The following is a 24,706-nucleotide window of genomic DNA, read 5'->3' as shown; positions in this document are numbered from 1 at the left end:
TTCCTCTACCCAGACCCCACAATCCTGGCACTGTACCCTCCTGTCCTCTGCACACTCCAACTCTTTATAACTAAGCCATTATACTAGCAAACACTCAGTGTACCTAGTGGCATCCTATACGTGGCTATTGGACTTTGCTATAGTCCCACTAGTGCAAAGACATTTGCAGAGCACGTCTGCCTGCATTGCACACTCCAACTCATTATAACTAAGCCATTATACTAGCAAACACTCAGTATACCTAGTGGCATCCTATACGTGGCTATTGGACTTTGCTATAGTCCCACTAGTGCAAAGACATTTGCAGAGCGCGTCTGCCTGCATTGCACACTCCAACTCATTATAACTAAGCCATTATACTAGCTAACACTCAGTGTACCTAGTGGCATCCTATACGTGGCTATTGGACTTTGCTATAGTCCCACTAGTGCAAAGACATTTGCAGAGTGCGTCTGCCTGCATTGCACACTCCAACTCATTATAACTAAGCCATTATACTAGCTAACACTCAGTGTACCTAGTGGCATCCTATACGTGGCTATTGGACTTTGCTATAGTCCCACTAGTGCAAAGACATTTGCAGAGCGCGTCTGCCTGCATTGCACACTCCAACTCATTATAACTAAGCCATTATACTAGCAAACACTCAGTGTACCTAGTGGCATCCTATACGTGGCTATTGGACTTTGCTATAGTCCCACTAGTGCAAAGACATTTTCAGAGCGCGTCTGCCTGCATTGCACACTCCAACTCATTATAACTAAGCCATTATACTAGCTAACACTCAGTGTACCTAGTGGCATCCTATACGTGGCTATTGGACTTTGCTAAAGTCCCACTAGTGCAAAGACATTTGCAGAGCGCGTCTGCCTGCATTGCACAGTCCAACTCATTATAACTAAGCCATTATACTAGCAAACACTCAGTGTACCTAGTGGCATCCTATACGTGGGTATTGTACTGTTGTCTAGTCACACTAGTGCAAAGACATTTGCAGAGCACCTCTGCCTGCATTGCACACTCCAACTCATTATAACTAAGCCATTATACTAGCAAACACTCAGTGTACCTAGTGGCATCCTAAACGTGGCTATTGGACTTTGCTATAGTCCCACTAGTGCAAAGACATTTGCAGAGCGCGTCTGCCTGCATTGCACACTCCAACTCATTATAACTAAGCCATTATACTAGCTAACACTCAGTGTACCTAGTGGCATCCTATACGTGGGTATTGTACTGTTGTCTAGTCACACTAGTGCAAAGACATTTGCAGAGCACCTCTGCCTGCATTGCACACTCCAACTCATTATAACTAAGCCATTATACTAGCAAACACTCAGTGTACCTAGTGGCATCCTAAACGTGGCTATTGGACTTTGCTATAGTCCCACTAGTGCAAAGACATTTGCAGAGCGCGTCTGCCTGCATTGCACACTCCAGCTCATTATAACTAAGCCATTATACTAGCAAACACTCAGTGTACCTAGTGGCATCCTATACGTGGCTATTGGACTTTGCTATAGTCCCACTAGTGCAAAGACATTTGCAGAGCGCGTCTGCCTGCATTGCACACTCCAACTCATTATAACTAAGCCATTATACTAGCAAACACTCAGTGTACCTAGTGGCATCCTATACGTGGCTATTGGACTTTGCTATAGTCCCACTAGTGCAAAGACATTTGCAGAGCACCTCTGCCTGCATTGCACACTCCAACTCATTATAACTAAGCCATTATACTAGCAAACACTCAGTGTACCTAGTGGCATCCTATACGTGGCTATTGTACTGTTGTCTAGTCACACTAGTGCAAAGACATTTGCAGAGCACCTCTGCCTGCATTGCACACTCCAACTCATTATAACTAAGCCATTATACTAGCAAACACTCAGTGTACCTAGTGGCATCCTAAACGTGGCTATTGGACTTTGCTATAGTCCCACTAGTGCAAAGACATTTGCAGAGCGCGTCTGCCTGCATTGCACACTCCAACTCATTATAACTAAGCCATTATACTAGCAAACACTCAGTGTACCTAGTGGCATCCTATACGTGGCTATTGGACTTTGCTATAGTCCCACTAGTGCAAAGACATTTGCAGAGCGCGTCTGCCTGCATTGCACACTCCAACTCATTATAACTAAGCCATTATACTAGCTAACACTCAGTGTACCTAGTGGCATCCTATACGTGGGTATTGTACTGTTGTCTAGTCACACTAGTGCAAAGACATTTGCAGAGCGCGTCTGCCTGCATTGCACACTCCAACTCATTATAACTAAGCCATTATACTAGCTAACACTCAGTGTACCTAGTGGCATCCTATACGTGGGTATTGTACTGTTGTCTAGTCACACTAGTGCAAAGACATTTGCAGAGCGCGTCTGCCTGCATTGCACACTCCAACTCATTATAACTAAGCCATTATACTAGCTAACACTCAGTGTACCTAGTGGCATCCTATACGTGGGTATTGTACTGTTGTCTAGTCACACTAGTGCAAAGACATTTGCAGAGCACCTCTGCCTGCATTGCACACTCCAACTCATTATAACTAAGCCATTATACTAGCTAACACTCAGTGTACCTAGTGGCATCCTAAACGTGGCTATTGCACTTTGCTATAGTCCCACTAGTGCAAAGACATTTGCAGAGCGCGTCTGCCTGCATTGCACACTCCAACTCATTATAACTAAGCCATTATACTAGCAAACACTCAGTGTACCTAGTGGCATCCTATACGTGGCTATTGGACTTTGCTAAAGTCCCACTAGTGCAAAGACATTTGCAGAGCGCGTCTGCCTGCATTGCACAGTCCAACTCATTATAACTAAGCCATTATACTAGCAAACACTCAGTGTACCTAGTGGCATCCTATACGTGGGTATTGTACTGTTGTCTAGTCACACTAGTGCAAAGACATTTGCAGAGCACCTCTGCCTGCATTGCACACTCCAACTCATTATAACTAAGCCATTATACTAGCAAACACTCAGTGTACCTAGTGGCATCCTAAACGTGGCTATTGGACTTTGCTATAGTCCCACTAGTGCAAAGACATTTGCAGAGCGCGTCTGCCTGCATTGCACACTCCAACTCATTATAACTAAGCCATTATACTAGCTAACACTCAGTGTACCTAGTGGCATCCTATACGTGGGTATTGTACTGTTGTCTAGTCACACTAGTGACTCGCCCACCCCAGGGCTATGGGACACCCGGTGCCGGGCCGGACTCGTCCGGTGGTAGTCAGTGGTGGCTGGGCCCGGCTCCGTGGCCCTGGTGGGTGTCAGTAAAATATGTGGCTTGTTTGTTAATGGTTGTGTTCGTGACGCCACCTGTGGTATGCGGCTAACAAGCCGCCGCTGCTGTGTGAGGCCTCCGGGATGATGTTATAGCAGCAATGGTAGTACTGCTCCCCACAGGTGGAGCAATGCCCGGGGCACGGTTGGTGCTTGTAAGTGTCTATGCAGATGAAATAACTGAGGCAACTTCAGAGGTGCAGTTCAAGTTCTTTTACTCACAGTTCTTGTCAGGGCAGGCAGAACCCTTGGACTGCTGGGACCGCTGTCAGGGACCTCCGTCTTCTGGGTGATTCAGAGTGTGAAATCCGGTACCCTCTCTCTCTTAGTGTCTCTTTCTCTGCTGTCTTCACTAGCCTTGCCTTAGTTAGATGGACTTGGCTTGGCCTCCATTACAGCCTCCAGGCTGGGGGTCACCTGTCGGCTGATCACCCCTTTTCTGAAGGTCTGCTCTGGGTTCTGGCCCTGGGAGCTTGCAATTCCCTGGGCCTCGTTTTTTTACTGTCTGGAGATTGTCTTTTCACTCCTCCAGTCTCTAGGGACCGTCCCCTGTCGCAGCTAATCACTCCACCGATGTCACTGTGGACCAGGCCACCGCAGCCTGCAGCTACTCGTAGCGCCTCTGGGCCCTCGGCTTCGGTACCCAACAAGGACTGCTCGTGGTACCTACAGGACTACCCGCGGCCCTGCGACTCCTTCTGTCTCTGCGTGGTGTCACCTGGACCTCTGGGTCCCAGGATCTTCACCAGGAAGCGTCTCCTTCAGTTCCTCTGCTCCTGACTGACTTGGAGCCTTTCTTTCCTTCTTTCTTTCTTTCTTTCTTTCCTCCTTGCCTGCCTCCAGCAGGCCTCCTCCTCCCTCCTTGCTCTCGTTCTTCTTCCCCAACTACATGCTGGCTCCTCACTCTCTCACTCCCTGAGGTAAACTGAAACTAACTTGACCTTCCTTTCTCTATCTGCTCTCTGGTGGCTCCTCCCACCTCCCCAGTTGCTAAGCTACCACCCAGTGGGAGCAGGGATGGGTCTTACAGCCCCTCTCAGCATGCAGCATGGGAGGGTTGCCTGCCACTTTCCCTGGTCCTGTGTGTCCCTAGCAATGGGTGTAGTGTGAATTTACCAGGGGACCGGAGTTCACTCTCTTCCTCTCCCAGAATGGGGCATCACACCGCAGATGGGGTGCAATGACCTGTGGCGACGGAAGCCTCAGGGGCGCCACACTCCCCCACAGCAAATCCCAGCACGTCCTCGGGCTGAAAAACAACAAAAACATGTGGAGAAACTGCAAAATTTTTGTTATGCAAAACATTAAACAATAAAACATTTCTTCCCTTTATGGGAGGCACATATCATGAACGTTGCGAACTTCTTATAAAGAAAACTCTAAGTGTGCACTTCCAGTCCATTGCACGGTTCAAGCAAATCCCCCATAATTCTGGTAGGGGGCACAACGGGTGCAACTAATTACATTTTTGGCTACTACAAGTCCAGTAGCCCGGCAGTTCGTTTCTTTCAATCAAACACTAATGGGACAATTCAACCAGCCATTAAGTCCAATGGCCTGGTTACATAGGACACATAAACAACATACCAGCCACTAAGTCCAGTGGCCTGGTAGGACATAACACATACACCTTCACCGGGGCCCACATTCCAGTTCAGTGGCCCGGTAGCACATAACATTGGGGGGGTGACGTCTTCAAAAAGAATCAGGGGCAGTACAGCAGGATAGGGTGTCATCTTCGAAAAGAATGAGGGGCAAACAGGGGCTATTTACAGTTCAGCAGCTCTTCATCTTTACTCTTCATTGCAGGGGTCCTTCTTTGGCAGGGCCCTGGGCAGCATGTAGGCCATGGAGATCCTGGTCTGCGTTTCTTGCGTGGCTGTCGCAGGACCTCTGCTCAGTTCTGTGACCTGGGTCTGCCTTGAGGTAGTGCTGCGGCTGCTGCTGACAGGAGAGACGCCGCACGCTGGCATAGTGCGGCGCCACTCCGGTTCTTCTGAGGCCGTCTCCTCCCGGGCCTCCCGCTCCTGCTGGTACTCCTGCACCAATCTCCAGCAGGTCAGCTCGTTTGCCAGTGCGGTTTCCTTGGGGCGCAGGGGCTTTTGCAGTCCCCTACTCTCTATGGGCGCTGCGTCCCAGTGCACTCCCGGGGATGTCGCTCCCAGGAGACTCACAGGGGGACTCGGTAGGGGGCCCACTAGCTGGTCGGGGTCCACCCCTCCCCAGGCTCCGTCTGCGGGGGTTTCGGGCAGGCCTCCGGTGCCCCACCGAGCATTTGCGGGGCTGGCGGGGAAGGCCTGCGGGACAGTGGAGGGACAGGGCGGTGGCGCTTGGTGGGTCAGTGGGTCCGGACGGGTCGGGGCTTCACATTGCTCACCCGGTCGCTGCTCCGCGGCCTCCATCCTGTGGCCCACACTCTCCGGCACCATCGGTGTTTCACTCCGCCGGTCCACCTCTGCTTGCAGGTTACGCAGTCTCCGAGCCAGGATTCGCATTTCCTCCCGGAGCAGGTCCAGCTCGGGATCCATCTTCCCGGTCCCAGGTGTACACTCCTGCAGCCTCTCTGCCATGCTGCCGACCTGGGGAACGCTTGCTGGATTACTGCTCGGGTGCTCGACCACGCCACTCGGCTTCTCCCTTTCCCTTCTCGGCGGGGGGGCCGGAGGCTGCACTTGCATCTGGCGCCAGACTGGCGCCCAGCCCACCACGACCGGCATCACTCCGCTTGCGATAAGGTACATTTTCTTTATCTGCTGGTCGGGCGTTTAGGCTCTCTCTGCCAGCCAGCTTATTTGGTCGCCACTTCTTTTTCTTCCGCTTTCTATGGCGGGCACCGCTTCGCGCGCTTTTCTTGGACAAGGGGGCGGGGCTTCTCTTCGCGCCCTTTCTTCTTGCACGCCCCCCTTCTTCCCGCTCTCAGCAGCGCTAATGGCGGCGGTTTCTCAGTAAAGTACACAGTCTGTCACACGGTTCTTCAGGCGCACAGTACCCGGTTAGACCGGGCACGAAATCCTGTTCGTGACGCCAAAGTTGACTCGCCCACCCCAGGGCTATGGGACACCCGGTGCCGGGCCGGACTCGTCCGGTGGTAGTCAGTGGTGGCTGGGCCCGGCTCCGTGGCCCTGGTGGGTGTCAGTAAAATATGTGGCTTGTTTGTTAATGGTTGTGTTCGTGACGCCACCTGTGGTATGCGGCTAACAAGCCGCCGCTGCTGTGTGAGGCCTCCGGGATGATGTTATAGCAGCAATGGTAGTACTGCTCCCCACAGGTGGAGCAATGCCCGGGGCACGGTTGGTGCTTGTAAGTGTCTATGCAGATGAAATAACTGAGGCAACTTCAGAGGTGCAGTTCAAGTTCTTTTACTCACAGTTCTTGTCAGGGCAGGCAGAACCCTTGGACTGCTGGGACCGCTGTCAGGGACCTCCGTCTTCTGGGTGATTCAGAGTGTGAAATCCGGTACCCTCTCTCTCTTAGTGTCTCTTTCTCTGCTGTCTTCACTAGCCTTGCCTTAGTTAGATGGACTTGGCTTGGCCTCCATTACAGCCTCCAGGCTGGGGGGTCACCTGTCGGCTGATCACCCCTTTTCTGAAGGTCTGCTCTGGGTTCTGGCCCTGGGAGCTTGCAATTCCCTGGGCCTCGTTTTTTTACTGTCTGGAGATTGTCTTTTCACTCCTCCAGTCTCTAGGGACCGTCCCCTGTCGCAGCTAATCACTCCACCGATGTCACTGTGGACCAGGCCACCGCAGCCTGCAGCTACTCGTAGCGCCTCTGGGCCCTCGGCTTCGGTACCCAACAAGGACTGCTCGTGGTACCTACAGGACTACCCGCGGCCCTGCGACTCCTTCTGTCTCTGCGTGGTGTCACCTGGACCTCTGGGTCCCAGGATCTTCACCAGGAAGCGTCTCCTTCAGTTCCTCTGCTCCTGACTGACTTGGAGCCTTTCTTTCCTTCTTTCTTTCTTTCTTTCTTTCCTCCTTGCCTGCCTCCAGCAGGCCTCCTCCTCCCTCCTTGCTCTCGTTCTTCTTCCCCAACTACATGCTGGCTCCTCACTCTCTCACTCCCTGAGGTAAACTGAAACTAACTTGACCTTCCTTTCTCTATCTGCTCTCTGGTGGCTCCTCCCACCTCCCCAGTTGCTAAGCTACCACCCAGTGGGAGCAGGGATGGGTCTTACAGCCCCTCTCAGCATGCAGCATGGGAGGGTTGCCTGCCACTTTCCCTGGTCCTGTGTGTCCCTAGCAATGGGTGTAGTGTGAATTTACCAGGGGACCGGAGTTCACTCTCTTCCTCTCCCAGAATGGGGCATCACACCGCAGATGGGGTGCAATGACCTGTGGCGACGGAAGCCTCAGGGGCGCCACACTAGTGCAAAGACATTTGCAGAGCACCTCTGCCTGCATTGCACACTCCAACTCATTATAACTAAGCCATTATACTAGCACACACTCAGTGTACCTAGTGGCATCCTATACGTGGCTATTGGACTTTGCTATAGTCCCACTAGTGCAAAGACATTTGCAGAGCGCGTCTGCCTGCATTGCACACTCCAGCTCATTATAACTAAGCCATTATACTAGCAAACACTCAGTGTACCTAGTGGCATCCTATACGTGGCTATTGGACTTTGCTATAGTCCCACTAGTGCAAAGACATTTGCAGAGCGCGTCTGCCTGCATTGCACACTCCAACTCATTATAACTAAGCCATTATACTAGCAAACACTCAGTGTACCTAGTGGCATCCTATACGTGGCTATTGGACTTTGCTATAGTCCCACTAGTGCAAAGACATTTGCAGAGCACCTCTGCCTGCATTGCACACTCCAACTCATTATAACTAAGCCATTATACTAGCAAACACTCAGTGTACCTAGTGGCATCCTATACGTGGCTATTGTACTGTTGTCTAGTCACACTAGTGCAAAGACATTTGCAGAGCACCTCTGCCTGCATTGCACACTCCAACTCATTATAACTAAGCCATTATACTAGCAAACACTCAGTGTACCTAGTGGCATCCTAAACGTGGCTATTGGACTTTGCTATAGTCCCACTAGTGCAAAGACATTTGCAGAGCACCTCTGCCTGCATTGCACACTCCAACTCATTATAACTAAGCCATTATACTAGCAAACACTCAGTGTACCTAGTGGCATCCTATACGTGGCTATTGGACTTTGCTATAGTCCCACTAGTGCAAAGACATTTGCAGAGCGCGTCTGCCTGCATTGCACACTCCAACTCATTATAACTAAGCCATTATACTAGCTAACACTCAGTGTACCTAGTGGCATCCTATACGTGGGTATTGTACTGTTGTCTAGTCACACTAGTGCAAAGACATTTGCAGAGCGCGTCTGCCTGCATTGCACACTCCAACTCATTATAACTAAGCCATTATACTAGCTAACACTCAGTGTACCTAGTGGCATCCTATACGTGGGTATTGTACTGTTGTCTAGTCACACTAGTGCAAAGACATTTGCAGAGCGCGTCTGCCTGCATTGCACACTCCAACTCATTATAACTAAGCCATTATACTAGCTAACACTCAGTGTACCTAGTGGCATCCTATACGTGGGTATTGTACTGTTGTCTAGTCACACTAGTGCAAAGACATTTGCAGAGCACCTCTGCCTGCATTGCACACTCCAACTCATTATAACTAAGCCATTATACTAGCTAACACTCAGTGTACCTAGTGGCATCCTAAACGTGGCTATTGCACTTTGCTATAGTCCCACTAGTGCAAAGACATTTGCAGAGCGCGTCTGCCTGCATTGCACACTCCAACTCATTATAACTAAGCCATTATACTAGCAATTTTTGCTGCCAGTTTAACCCTTTCACGACCGGCCGATTTTTCGCTTTCCGTTTTTTTTTTTCGCCATTCTTTTTCTGAGAGACGTAACTTTTTTATTTTTCAGTCAATATGGTCATGTGAGGGCTCATTTTTTGCGGAACGAGCTGTACTTTTAAATGAAACCATCAGTTTTACCATATAGTGTACTAGAAAATGGCAAAAAAATTCCAAATGCTGAAAAATTGCAAAAAAAGTGCGATAGCACTATGGTTTTTGAGATATTTTATTCACTGTGTTCACTATATGGTAAAACTGATGTGTGGGTGTGATGCCTCAGGTCAGTGCGAGTTCGTAGACACCAAACATGTATAGGTTTACTTTTATATAAGGGGTTAAAAAAAAATCGGAAGTTTGTCCGAAAAAAGTGGCGCACGTTTTACGCCATATTCCGTGACCCGTAGCGTTCTCATTTTTCGGGATCTTAGGCTCAATGACGGCTTATTTTTTCCGTCTCGAGTTGACGTTTTTAACGGTACCATTTTTGCGCAGATGCTACGTTTTGATCGCTTCTTATTGCATTTTGCGCAAAAGTTGTGGCGACAAAAAAATGTCGTTTTGGCGTTTGGAATTTTTTTGCCGCTACGCCGTTTACTGATCAGATTAATTGATTTTATATTTTGATAGATCGGGCGTTTCTGAACGCGGCGATACCAAATGTGTGTATATTTTTTATTTTTTTAACCCTTTAATTTTTAATGGGGCGAATGGGGGGTGATTTGAACTTTTAGGTTTTTTTGTTTTTTTTTAATTTTTTAAAACTTATTTTTTTACTTTTTTTTTTTATTTTACTAGTCCCCCTACGGGGCTATTGCGATCAGCATTCCGATCGCTCTGCAGTATCTGCTGATCACAGCTGGAAGGCTGTAAACAGCAGATACGCTGTCTTTCTCTTTTGCTGTGCCCCGGGCACAGCGAAAGTGAAACCAATTCATGTGTAGTACAGGAGTCATCACATGACCCTGTACTACCATGGCAACTATCGGGAGTCACGTGATCGCGTCACGTGACTTCCGGTTTCGGCGGTAAGTAAAACTTTACCGCGATTGCGCTTATAATGGCGCTGTCATGTATTGACAGCGCCATTATAAGGGGTTAATCGGCACGAGCAGATAACGATTCTGCTCGTGCCTAGCAGGCACACATCTCAGCTGTGAAAATCAGCTGAGATGTGTGCCGATCGCGGCATGCTGCCGCCGGAGGACCGCGGGCAGTAAGATTATGTCATTTAGGACGTAATTTTACGGCCCGCGGTCGTTAAGGGGTTAAGGGCCGTAGTTGCATTGTCAGGGATATTTATTCTTTATTATTCTGCTGTTAATAAAGCTAGACCACCACTGCAATCTACACCACCTCTCAATTTTTACTACCACATTTTCAGTCCACAATCTTGTCGCAATCAACATGAGTGGCAAAATGACAGATGCTGGTGGAAAGGGGAAGAGGCGTGGTGGAAAAGGCAAAAAAGGTTTTGTCCGTGGGGAAGGTGGCAAAGCTCCATTATCATCTGCTGAAGATAGACCATCTACCAGCAAAAGTAAGATGTCTACTACTTACCGTGGACAATCCGATGTGCTCCCTTTTTTACGGACACGAACAACAGGAACAAAGTTAGATGATGGGCAAAAAAGGAAAATGCTTGAATGGATCTCAAGTGGTCCAACAAGTGCCCTCTCAGCTACTTCAAGTACCGCATCCAAAAAACACCAGTCCTCTGAGTTGTCATCCCAATCAAACTTGCTTTCTCCCAGCTCTGAAGTCTCCATCAGCCCTGCACAGTATGGTGGAACTGAGATGGCTGAGTCTGCAGAGCTGTTCAGTCACACTATAGCCTGGGAATCAGAGGTCTGCTCCCAAGCTACAGTGAGTACAGAACAGGAAATGGTCTGCAGTGATGCTCAGAACCTTTGTGACTCTGATTCAGGCCGTGAGGACCAAGTTTCTGAGCATAATGTTGACCCTTTGTCACAAACTGTAACACCTGTGGTTATAGACAATGAGGAACATACTGATGAAGATGAGACGCAGATACCCGATTGGGATGACAACTTAAATATTCGGTCAGGGCAAGAAGAGGCTCGGTCTGAGGGGGAGGGGAGTGCAAACACAACAATTGATGATGAAGTTCTAGATCCCACCTACTGTCAACCCCCAGTCAGGCACTCTAGGAGGTCAACAGAGGCGGTGGAGGAGGATGCAACCGACGACGAAGTTACCTTGCGCCTTCCTGGACAGAGTCGGAGCACTGGTAGCACGTCTACAACTGCATCCTCAGCCACCACTCTGCCTCTGAGCATTATTCGGGGTGGATCAACAGGTCGCATGGCCTCTAAGCCTTGCCTAGCCTGGTCCTTTTTTGACATCGCAAAAGATCGCCCAAATTATGTGATCTGTAAAATTTGTCATGGTTCTCTTAGTAGAGGTCAAAACCTCAGCAGTTTGACAACTGTGAATCGTCACATGAATAAATATCATATGGCCCGGTGGGAAGCTCACCGTGCTGCAATGCGGCCTAGCGGAGCGAACCATCCACCGCCTGCCCCTTCCAGTGCATCCGCGCGCTCGTCATCTTCTAGGACTGTGGGGACAGCTGTCACACCTGTTTTTCCACCCACAACTTCCACCACTGTAACCGCAACAGGCAGTTTGCTTGGTAGGTCGTCAGTTGGTTTGGAAGGGGAAACAAGTGAGTGTGTACAGCTCTCTCAGACATCGATAGCACCAACTTTGGATGAAGGCAACATCATGTCTCCGCCTGCACTTTCCTCACAAACCTGCATTTTTCCAGGGACACCCTACTCAACACCGTCTACACACAGCAGCCAGATCTCTGTCCCTCAGATGTGGTCAAATAAAAGGCCACTTCCTGCGACCCATGACAAAGCTAAGAGGTTGACTCTATCCCTCTGTAAGCTCTTGGCTACCGAAATGCTGCCTTTCCGCCTAGTGGACACACAGGATTTTAGAGACCTTATGTCTGTCGCTGTGCCCCAGTACCAGATGCCTAGTCGCCACTACTTCTCTAAGAAAGGTGTGTCCGCGCTACACCAGCATGTCGCACACAACATCACCGCTTCATTGAGAAACTCTGTGTGTGAACGGGTGCATTTCACCACCGATACTTGGACCAGTAAGCATGGACAGGGACGTTACATGTTGCTGACTGGGCACTGGGTAACTATGGTGATAGATGGTGAAGGGTCTGCTGCACAAGTTTTGCCGTCCCCACGATTTGTGTGTCAATCCTCTGTCTGTCCAAGTTCCGCCACTGCTTCTGCATCCTCCACCTCATCTGGGTCCTCCACCTCCGCCCCAAGCCTGCCTGGTCAGGCCACCAGCGTTCTCACTGCGCAGAAGGAATCACGCACCCCTCATTACTATGCTGGCAGCAGAGCGCAACGGCATCAGGCGGTCTTTAGCTTGACATGTCTTGGGAATAAGAGTCACACAGCTGAGGAGTTGTGGTCAGCTCTGCGGTCAGAGTTTAATAAATGGTTGTCTCCACTGAACCTGCAGCCTGGTAAGGACGTGTGCGACAATGCTGCAAACCTGGGTGCGGCCCTTCGCCTGGGCAAGGTGACACACGTACCTTGTATGGCTCACATGTTGAACCTTGTCGTGCAGCAATTTTTAACACAGTATCCCGGCCTAGATGGCCTTCTGAACAGGGCACGAAAACTGTCTGCTCACTTCCGCCGTTCAAGCGCCGCAGCTGAGCGACTTGCATCGCTCCAGAAGTCTTTCGGCCTGCCGGTTCATCGCCTGAAATGCGATGTGGCGACACGCTGGAATTCAACTCTCCACATGTTACAGCGACTGTGGCAGCACCGCCGTGCCCTGGTGCAATACGTCATGACGTATAGCCTGGGCCAACGAGATGCAGAGGTGGGTCAGATCACCCTGATGGAGTGGTCTCAGATCAAGGACCTATGCACCCTTCTGCACAGTTTCAACATGGCGACGAATATGTTTAGCGCTGACAATGCCATTATCAGCATGACGATTCAAGTAATTTACATGCTGGAACACACGCTAAACACTATTCGGAGTCAGGGGGTGGGACAACAGGAAGGGGATGAACTACAGGAGGATTCATATGCGCAAGACACAACAACATCACCAAGGTCCAGACGTTCATCATCACCAAGGCGCCAGGCATGGGAGCATGGGGTACAGGGATCAACAAGGGCGCATGTTAGCAGGCGAGATGTTGAGGAAGGTGCAGGAGGACATGTAGAAATGGAGGACGAACTGTCCATGGACATGGAAGACTCAGCAGATGAGGGAGACCTTGGTCAAATTTCAGTTGAAAGAGGTTGGGGGGAGATGCCAGAGGAAGAAAGACCGGTTAGCACCTCTATGCCACAAACACAGCGTGGACTTGGTCCGCATGGCTGCGCAAGACACATGAGTGCCTTCTTGTTGCACTACCTCCAACATGACCCTCGTATTGTCAAAATTAGAAGTGATGATGACTACTGGCTTGCCACACTATTAGATCCCCGGTACAAGTCCAAATTTTGTGACATAATTCCAGCCATAGAAAGGGACGCATGTATGCAGGAGTATCAGCAGAAGCTGTTACTCGATCTTAGATCCGCTTTTCCACCAAACAACCGTGCAGGTGCAGGGTGTGAATCTCCCAGTTGTAACTTGACAAACATGGGACGGTCTCGTCATCTTCAACAGTCTACACGTACCAGTAGGACCGTATCTGGTGCTGGTAACAGCAATTTTATGGAATCTTTTCATAATTTTTTTAGACCCTCCTTTGCAAGGCCACCAGAGACAACATGTCTGACACATCGTCAACGGCTGGAGAGGATGATACAGGAGTATCTCCAAATGAACATCGATGCCATGACTGTGCAACTGGAGCCTTGCTCCTTTTGGGCTTCAAACCTAGAAAAATGGCCAGAGCTCGCAACTTACGCCTTGGAGATTTTGTCGTGTCCAGCTGCCAGCGTTGTCTCTGAACGTGTCTTCAGTGCTGCTGGGTGTGTGCTGACAGATAAGCGCACGCGTCTGTCCAGTGACAATGTGGACAGACTGACGTTCATCAAAATGAACAAGTCATGGATTCAGAAGGAATTTACAACCCCTGTGTCATCCTGGGGAGAGTAAATGCTTGTGGATTTGGAATGTGCTTGATGCAAATCTAGCTGTGAAGTGTACAACTAGGGCACAAGTGCTGCCACTGAATGGGTGGGTGTGTGTGGGGCACAATTTTTGGAAAAAAGGAAGACTCCGCTTGGAGTAACCCTTGCTTACATTGTTTTTAAAAGAAGCCAAGATGAACAGAGCTGGGATCAGGAAAGACTTTGCTACCTACCCCGGTGTCATCCTGGGGACGGATAAGAATGGCGTATTTTGGAATGTGCTTGATGCAAATCTAGCTGTGAAGTGTACAACAAGGGCACAAGTGCTGCCACTGAATGGGTGGGTGTGTGTGGGGCACAATTTTTGGAAAAAAGGGAGACTCCGCTTGGAGTAACCCTTGCTTACATTGTTTTTAAAAGAAGCCAAGATGAACAAGTCTTGGTTCATCAAAGACTTTATCTACCTACCCCGGTGTCATCCTGGGGACGGTTAATTATGGCGTATTTTTGAATGTGCTTGATGCAAATCAAAACATCCTGTTTGCAACTAGGGCCCAAGTGCTACCACTGAAGGGGTGAGTGTCTGTGTGGCCCAATTTTTGGAAAAAAGGAAGACTCCGCTTGGAGTAACCCTTGCTTACATTGTTTTTAAAAGAAGCCAAGATGAACAGAGCTGGGATCAGGAAAGACTTTGCTACCTACCCCGGTGTCATACTGGGGACGGATAAGAATGGCGTATTTTGGAATGTGCTTGATGCAAATCTAGCTGTGAAGTGTACAACTAGGGCACAAGTGCTGCCACTGAATGGGTGGGTGTGTGTGGGGCACAATTTTTGGAAAAAAGGGAGACTCCGCTTGGAGTAACCCTTGCTTACATTGTTTTTAAAAGAAGCCAAGATGAACAAGTCTTGGTTCAGCAAAGACTTTATCTACCTACCCCGGTGTCATGCTGGGGACGGTTAATTATGGCGTATTTTTGAATGTGCTTGATGCAAATCAAAACATCCTGTTTGCAACTAGGGCCCAAGTGCTACCACTGAAGGGGTGGGTGTCTGTGTGGCCCAATTTTTGGAAAAAAGGAAGACTCCGCTTGGAGTAACCCTTGCTTACATTGTTTTTAAAAGAAGCCAAGATGAACAGAGCTGGGATCAGGAAAGACTTTGCTACCTACCCCGGTGTCATCCTGGGGACGGATAAGAATGGCGTATTTTGGAATGTGCTTGATGCAAATCTAGCTGTGAAGTGTACAACTAGGGCACAAGTGCTGCCACTGAATGGGTGGGTGTGTGTGGGGCACAATTTTTGGAAAAAAGGGAGACTCCGCTTGGAGTAACCCTTGCTTACATTGTTTTTAAAAGAAGCCAAGATGAACAAGTCTTGGTTCAGCAAAGACTTTATCTACCTACCCCGGTGTCATGCTGGGGACGGTTAATTATGGCGTATTTTTGAATGTGCTTGATGCAAATCAAAACATCCTGTTTGCAACTAGGGCCCAAGTGCTACCACTGAAGGGGTGAGTGTCTGTGTGGCCCAATTTTTGGAAAAAAGGAAGACTCCGCTTGGAGTAACCCTTGCTTACATTGTTTTTAAAAGAAGCCAAGATGAACAGAGCTGGGATCAGGAAAGACTTTGCTACCTACCCCGGTGTCATCCTGGGGACGGATAAGAATGGCGTATTTTGGAATGTGCTTGATGCAAATCTAGCTGTGAAGTGTACAACTAGGGCACAAGTGCTGCCACTGAATGGGTGGGTGTGTGTGGGGCACAATTTTTGGAAAAAAGGGAGACTCCGCTTGGAGTAACCCTTGCTTACATTGTTTTTAAAAGAAGCCAAGATGAACAAGTCATGGTTCAGCAAAGACTTTATCTACCTACTCCGGTGTCATGCTGGGGACGGTTAATTATGGCGTATTTTTGAATGTGCTTGATGCAAATCAAAACATCCTGTTTGCAACTAGGGCCCAAGTGCTGCCACTGAAGGGGTGAGTGTCTGTGTGGCCCAATTTTTGGAAAAAAGGGAGAGTCCGCTTGGAGTAACCCTTGCTTGCTGTGTTTTTTAAAGAAGCCAAGATGAACAGAGCTGGGATCAGGAAAGACTTTGCTACCTACCCTGGTGTCATCCTGGGGACGGTTAATTATGGCGTATTTTTGAATGTGCTTGATGCAAATCTAGCTGTGAAGTGTACAACTGGGGCACAAGTGCTGCCACTGAAGGGGTTAGTGTCTGTGTGTCCCAATTTTTGGAAAAAAGGGAGACTCCGCTTGGAGTAACCCTTGCTTGCTGTGTTTTTTAAAAGGAGCCAAGATGAACAGAGCTGGGATCAGGAAAGACTTTGCTACCTACCCTGGTGTCATCCTGGGGACGGATAAGAATGGCGTATTTTTGAATGTGCTTGATGCAAATCTAGCTGTGAAGTGTACAACTGGGGCACAACTGCTGCCACTGAAGGGGTGGGTGTGTGTGTGGCCCAATTTTTGGAAAAAAGGGAGAGTTCGCTTGGAGTCACCTTGCGGTGTTTTACATGACTTTAGAAGGGCGTGCCATGCCTATATCTGTGTCTCCTCTTTTTCTTTGTCCAGCTCTTTTGTTTTCGCATGAGTATATGTCCTTGTCACTTTCCCATGTGTTTGAGTTGTTTGTCACCTTTTGGACACCTTTGAGGGTGTTTTCTAGGTGTTTTTCTGTGTTTGTGATTGCCTGCCATTGTTTCCTATGCAGTTCGCGTTCGGTTCGTCGAACGTTCGACGACCCGAACTCGAACGGGACCTCCGTTCGGCGAACCGGCCTCGAGCCGAACTGGGACCGGTTCGCTTATCTCTAATCCTGGATAAATTTATGCATTTACCCTCCTTCAGTTTTTTTGCAGTACACAAAAAAAACGGAAGGCACACGGATGACAAACAGATGACATACGGACCGTCTACGGAACGGAAACGGATGCCACACGGATGCACCCGTGAAAAAAAACGGACTGTTTTTTGCATACCGCAAAAATGGATCGGTCGTGTTAATGTAGCCTTATTCTGATCTGCCATTTATAAACAGCAGGCAGAAATAAGTGAATAGCGCCCCCAGCATCAGAAAATCTTCGGGGTTTCAGGGCTAGCTGAGACCCTGGAGATCATGATTCAGAACGGTTTTTCCGGTCCCCGCTCACATGATCACAGGTATACACCGTACACCGATGATCACGTTACAGTAAATGACAGCGCCGGTAAAAAATTATTTATCTCCCATCTGGCATGAACAAACATGATAAATCTCCTCCCCGGTCCCCCGGTGTCGCCAAAGTGCCCCCCCTGATGCCCTCCCAGAAATCCAAGATGGCCGCGCGCACAGCAGTGCGCCGGCCACATTCACCCTACTCCTCTGATTTCTGTCGCATGTGCCATGACACATGCGACAGAAAACTCCTCCCCAGGCCCTGCCAGGTAACCCCCTATAACCCCACCGGTGTTCCCCGGTGTCCCATGGTACCTGTGCAGCGTTGATCCCCCGCGGCCCTCTCCTTCACAATAGACGCTGCCGCATGCACAGAGTGGCTGTCAGCTCAGCTTCCTGTGTTCAGACACAGTGAGTGGTGGTTATGCATCTGTAAGCTAAATGGGTGGCACGGTGGCTAAGTGGTTAGCACTACAGTCTTGCAGCGCTGAGGTCCTGGGCTCAATTCTCACCAAGGACACCATCTGCAAGGAGTTTGTATGTTCTCCCCGTGTTTGCGTGGGTTTCCTCCGGGTACTCTGGTTTCCTCCCACACTCCAAAGACATACAGCGCTATGGAATTAATAATGCTATATAAATTATTATTATTACTGCAATGCCCTGCTCATGAGGTAAGGAACATAATTGATCAGGAGAGCTATACTACATTTCCAAATGGAGGGATTTGCTTTTATAGTTGCCCTGCTGAATGACTACCAAACATGAGAGTCCGTTATACGCCACAAGAAAACACATCTAAATAGCGAGCTCTGTTGTTAAGTATTCATTCAGCTGGATAACTGGACTTAAAGGGGTATTCCATCTCCAAGATCCTATCCCCAATATATAGTGGGTGGAATAGCAATAATATCAGCAAATACCAATATTTGGAAATGTAGAATAGTTCTCCTGATTAGGCATGCCCTTACCTCATGAGCAGGGCATTGCAGCTTTGGTAGCAACCATTACAACATGGACTCTGCTGCTGTGGACCCGGGGAGAGTGAACGCAGATTCATTGCACCCACACTCCTCACATGAAGGGTCTGCACTCCTAGAAAATGGGGGATACGTTCCCTGAGTGTCTCCCCCCCATATTCTAGACGGTCCAGAGTCGTCGTGGGACCCCTTTATTTTTTTTCTTACAATAAATTGGTGAAAGAGGGAATGTTTTGGGGACTGTTTATTCAAATAAATTTCTTTTGTCGATTTTGTTTTTGTTAGTACTGACAGTTTATGATGTTGGGTATCTAATAGACGCCATGATATCACAAACTGCTGGGCTTGATGTCAGGTGACCTTACAGCTAGTATCAACCCGATTTATTACCCCATTTGCCACTGCACCAGGGCACGGGATGAGCTGGGGTGAAGCGCCAGGATTGGCACATCTAATGGATGCGCCACGTCTGGGGTGCCTGCGGCCTGTTATTTTTAGGCTGTGAAGGCCCAATAACTATGGACCTTCCCACCCTGAGAATACCAGACCACAGCTGTCCGCTTTACCTTGGCTGGTGATCCAATTTGGGGGGACCCTACTTTTTTTCACTGGTTTTCAGGCTACAGCCGTCTGCTTTACCCTAGCTGGCTATCAAAAATGGGGGGACCCAACGTCATTTTTTTTAAACTATTTTTTAAGTAGAAAAAATTAATGGGCTTCCCTGTATTTTGATTGCCAACCAAGGTAACGGCAGGCAGATGGGGGTGGCAACCCATAGCTGTCTGCTTTATCTGCGCTGAGAATCAAAAATACCGTGGAGCGCTACGTCATTTTTTTTAAAGATTTATTTTTACAGCACTGTGATGTCCAGCAATCAAAATACAGGGAAGCCCATTTTGTTTTTAGTTAATTAAATAAATAATTAAAAAAAAAATATATGGGCTCCCGCTGCATTTTTTGTATTGCTAGCTAAGGGTAATCCAAGCAGCTACTGGCTGCTAACCCCCACTGCTTGGTGTTACCTTCACTGGCAATGTAAAATCCAGGGAAGCATTTTTTATTTTTTTTGCCAAAAAAAAAAGACATGTCTGTCTGTATGGAGAAGAGCAGACAGCAGCTGCAGAACTACAAGGCTCAGCATACTCCATCCAGGACTGTATGCAGAAGTTTTTTGCCCACCAAAAAAATGACGTGGACTTCGCCATATTTTTGTATGCTAGCCAGGTACAGCAGGCAGCCACGGGCTGCCTCCAACCCCCAGTTGCCTATTTGTACCCGGCTGGGAACCAAAAATATAGGAAAGCCCATTTTTTTTAATTATTTCACTTATTTCATGAAATAATTAAAAAAAAAATGACGTGAGCTTCGCTCCATTTTTGTGTCCAGCCGGGTACAACTAGGCAGCTGGGGATTGGAATCCACAGCACAGGTTAGCCCGAGGTTTCTGGGCGCCTCTGCTGTGAATTGCAGTCCGCAGCCGCCCCAGAAAATGGCGCTCTCATAGAAGCGCCATCATCTGGCGCTGTATCCAACTCTTCCAACAGCCCTGGAGCCGGGTGGCTTGTTGGGTAATCATGAGTTAATACTGGCTTTGTTTTACTAGCTAGTATTAAGCCAGTGATTCTTAATGTCAGGCACGTTTGACCCGGCCATTAAGAATCTCCAATAAAGGGTTAAAAAAAAGACACTACACAGAGAAAAAATACTTTAATAGAAATAAATACACAGACACATTAGAGACTCCATCTTTATTACCCCCTGTCAGCCCTCCACGATCTATGGTCTTCTGTCTTTCTCGTTCAACAAATGCAGCTCTGATCCATCACTGCTGCATGGGGGAAGACGCTGCTTCCCGTGCAGAAATCACTCCGTGAAGGCTGCACGGAAAGCAGCGTGCAGCCTTCACGGAGTGAGAGATCAGTGCTGCTGGCGGTGACAGACGCGTTACCATAGCAACAGGGCTCCGATCATGTGATTCCCGGAGCCACGGTTAGCGGTGACGTCACCGCTAACTGCGTTGCTATGGCAACGGTGATCTCCATTAATGACCGGCTGTGTCAGCCGGTCCCTAACGGAACGGGCAGTCGACCGTGTGCTACTGCATGTCGCCGGTACACGGCGATACACAAATGTGCACCGTGTACCGGAGAGATGCACTCGCAGGTCCTACATGACGCGTCATAGTCATGTGACCAGTCTGTAGCCAATGAGATAATAGCCACGTGACTGGTCACATGGCTATTTTGACGTCACGATAGGTCCTGCATCACTGCTGGCAGTGCCGGTCACCGGGAGGATTCAGCGATCATCGGATGGAATAGCGGCAGGAGACAGAGTGCAGGAGGGATCGCGGGGACCAGTAAGTGTTATGGCAATGTTTATTAACTGTATGTGTATATTTATAATGCATTTTTATGTGTTTGTGATTGCCTCCCATTATAGCCTATTGGTTCGAGTTCGGTTCGTCGAACGTTCGACGAACCGAACTCGAACGAGACCTCCGTTCGGCGAACCGAGCTCGAGCCGAACCACGGCCAGTTCGCTCATCTCTACTCTAGAAGTCTTTCCACCTGACGGTTCACCGCCTGAAATGCGATGTGGCGACACGCTGGAATTCGACTCTCCACATGTTGCAGCGACTGTGGCAGCACCGCCGAGCCCTGGTGCAATACGTTATGACATATAGCCTGGGCCAACGAGATGCTGAGGTGGGGCAGATCACACTGATGGAGTGGTCTCAGATCAAGGACCTATGCACCCTTCTGCACAGTTTCAACATGGCGACGAATATGTTTAGCGCTGACAATGCCATTATCAGCATGAAAATTCCAGTCATTTACATGCTGGAGCACACTCTAAACACTATTCAGAGTCAGGGGGTGGGACAAGAGGAAGGGGAGGAAGCACAGGAGGATTCATATGCAGAAGGGATACCAAGATCTACAAGGTCCAGACGTTCAGCATCACCAAGGCGGCAGGTATGGGACGGTGGGGGAGAGGGATTAACAAGGGCACATGGTAGCAGCCAAACTGTTGAAGAAGGTGCAGGAGACCAGTAAGAAATGGAGGACGAACTGGCGATGGGCATGGAAGACTCAGCAGATGATGGAGACCTTCGTCAAATTTCTGTTGAACGAGGTTGGGGGGAGATGTTAGAGGAAGGAAGCACGGTTATCACCTCGCCGCCACAAACACAGCAAGGACTTGGTCCTCATGGATGCACAAGACACATAAGCGCCTTTTTGCTGCACTACCTACAACATGAGAGAGGGGAGCCAGCACGATCTGAAAATGGCATGCATCATATAAAAAGTGCAAATTCACAGATTTATTCCAACTGTACTATAATATAAATTGAGATTTTTAGCAAATAATTGATCAATTCTTTGAGCCACCCCTGCCAACGTCACGGCAAATCTCAATAGGGGGGTCCTACACTATATGTATTTCATGACCCTCGGATTGTCCGAATTAGAAGTAATGATGACTACTGGGTTGCCACACTATTAGATCCCCGGTACAAGTCCAAATTTGGCGAAATAATTCCAGCCATAGAAAGGGATGCACATATGCAGGAGTATCAGCAGAAACTTTTACTCAATCTTAGCTCAGCTTTTCCACCAAACAACAGTGGTGCACGGAGTGAATCTCCCAGTTGTAACTTGCCAAGCATGGGACTGTCTCGTCATCATCAGTCAAACCGTACCAGCATCACCATATCTGGTGCTGGTAACAGCAATTTTATGGAATCGTTTCATAATTTTTTTAGACCATCCAATGCAAGGCCACAAGAGACAAGAAGTCTGACACATAGTCAACGGTTGGAGAGGATGATACAGGAGTATCTCCAAATGAACATCGATGCCATGACTTTGCAACTGGAGTCTTGCTCATTTTGGGCTTCCAATGTTGAAAAATGGCCTGAGCTCGCCACTTACGCCTTGTAGATCTTGCCGTGTCCCGCAGCCAGTGTTGTCTCGCAACGTGTCTTCAGTGCTGCAGGGTGTGTGCTGACAGATAAGCGCACGCGTCTGTCCAGTGACAATGTGGACAGACTAACGTTCACCAAGATGACAAGTCATGGATCGGCAAGGACTTTACTACCCCTGTGTCATCCTGGGGAGAGTAAAGGCTGGCGTATTTTGGAATGTGCTTGATGCAAATCAACATGTGAAGTTTGCAAATTGGGTACAAGTGATGCCACTTAAGTGGTGTCTGTGGCCCAATTTTTGGAAAAAAGGGAGACTCTACTTGGAGTCCCCTTGCTGTGTTTTTCATGATTTTAGAAGGGAATGACATGCCTATATCTGTGTCTCCTCCTCTTTTTACTCATCCAGCTCTTTTGTTTTCGCCTGAGTATATATCCTTGTCACTTTCCTATGTTTTTGTGGTATCTTGGGAGTTGTTTGTCACCTTTTGGACACCTTTGAAGGTGTTTTCTATGTGTTTATATGTGTTTGTGTTTGCCTGCCATTGTTTTCAATAGGGTTCGAGTTGATTCGTCGAACGTTCGACGAACTCGTCCTCCGTTCGACGAACCGAACTTGAACTCTAGGGGGGTGGCTCATCTCTACTCAACCCCTCTTGGTTCTGCGTTTCCAACTTGCAGCACTGCCTCCATTAGCATCCAAAATCCCAATCATACCTCGCACCACATCCTGTCAGGCACACCAGTGGGCTGCTAAGCTGGAATAGGGCTGCCCACCTAGGGGTCAGGCAGGGAGGTGGGAGGTGACAAGTCAGTTGACTGGCAGCCCTCGAGCAGTGAGGCGCTTGGGGAAGCTGGGAGTTGGAGCTCCCAGGGGAGAAGCAGATTGGGTTGCAGACGGTGGTCTGGACCCAGAGGAGTCGGAGACCCGGTCGCGGGATATTGGGACTGGGTGCCTGGCTTAGTCTAGGAGGACAGTCAGCAACAGTACAATTGCCGGTCTGGGACCAAAAGTATGTCAGGGTACTGGACCCTAGTTCGAAGAGAGGCGTTCAAGCAACCTGGCAATTAACCTGCGGTGGATAGGGCTTTTATAGACTGTCCCCACAAAGCTCAGAGATTGGGGGCACCAGCGCAATGAGGGGGATAGGGCTTTCCAAGCAAAGCAGCCCACTGAAATCTCAAGCATGAGCTCCTGAGAGCATAACTCCTTCACACCAAAAAGTGGGGAGCGGGGCCCGGACAGCTCCAAGCTTACGGGCCACTTGGACTACTAAAATTGGGCACGGAGTAAGCTCCGGACCATTAGGCAGTGCTGCAGGGGACGGAACCCGGAAAAGCTCCCCCAAGAGGGCAGCGGCAACCAGGGACTTGGTTTACGACGTTGTCAGCGTCTGCTTTCCTTCTGAGTGAGTACCTGATCACCCCTTTGCCCCAGCAAGCCTGCGCTCCCCTGCAATCTATCCCACCATCCAGAGTCCCGGGGCCTTCCCTACCCGTGGAGGGTAACGTCATCTGGCTGCCCCGCTCCATCACCCCGGGTACTCCCAAAGGCAGCAGCGGTACTCCCTAGTACCGCACACCACAAGTGGCGTCACAAACTATCTAAATCCCCTGTAAATAGACCCCCATCACATTTTAGAGTGACCCCGCACCCCCGGGTCAGAAGACCCTCGAGCCACGAGCAGTGACACCCGGATGCGAGTGGTTCGACCGCTGCAGGGGCGGTACCGCAGCATAATGTAGAGACAGAGACCCTGATACCAGTGATGTCACTTACTGAGCTGCTTGCTGTAATTTTGATAAAATCAATGTTTTCTCTGCTGCAGATCTAGCAGTTATACAGAGCTCATGAATATGCTGGACTATCTGGCAGCATGTCAAGTAGTCCTCTAATGATAATCTATTGCTGATTAACCAGGGATTTTATCAAAACTACACTAAGCAGCCCAGTAAGTGACACATCGCTGAAATCGGTGTCTCTGACTCTACATTGTGCTGATCTCAGATTAGGTGGCAAAAACCTGTTGACAGATTCCCTTTAATTCTTCTTCCACTATAGCACCACAGCTCTGGTCCAAGCCATTCACTGGGCAGCTAATCTGTCTGCTGTCTAATCACATCACCACTACAGTAATACCGCAGAGTTCAGTTACTGACAGCAGCCATTGTGTGGTTAAACAGCTTGGAAGTGATCTTCTGCTTGGAAGAAGGTGAAAATCATCTAGGACTGGAGTTTTGCTATTATAATGACAAGTATTGGTTAGTTTATGTTAAAGAATTCGAAAGCACCACTTCAGCATTTTTTTATTGTACTGCTTGAGTTGTGCATTAAATCTATGTCCCTCTGCCCCCTGTATTACAATCACCGTATTACA

Source organism: Anomaloglossus baeobatrachus, chromosome 2 (assembly GCF_048569485.1).
Source record: "Anomaloglossus baeobatrachus isolate aAnoBae1 chromosome 2, aAnoBae1.hap1, whole genome shotgun sequence".
Taxonomy (NCBI): domain Eukaryota; kingdom Metazoa; phylum Chordata; class Amphibia; order Anura; family Aromobatidae; genus Anomaloglossus; species Anomaloglossus baeobatrachus.
Note: the sequence above shows the minus strand (reverse complement) of the source record.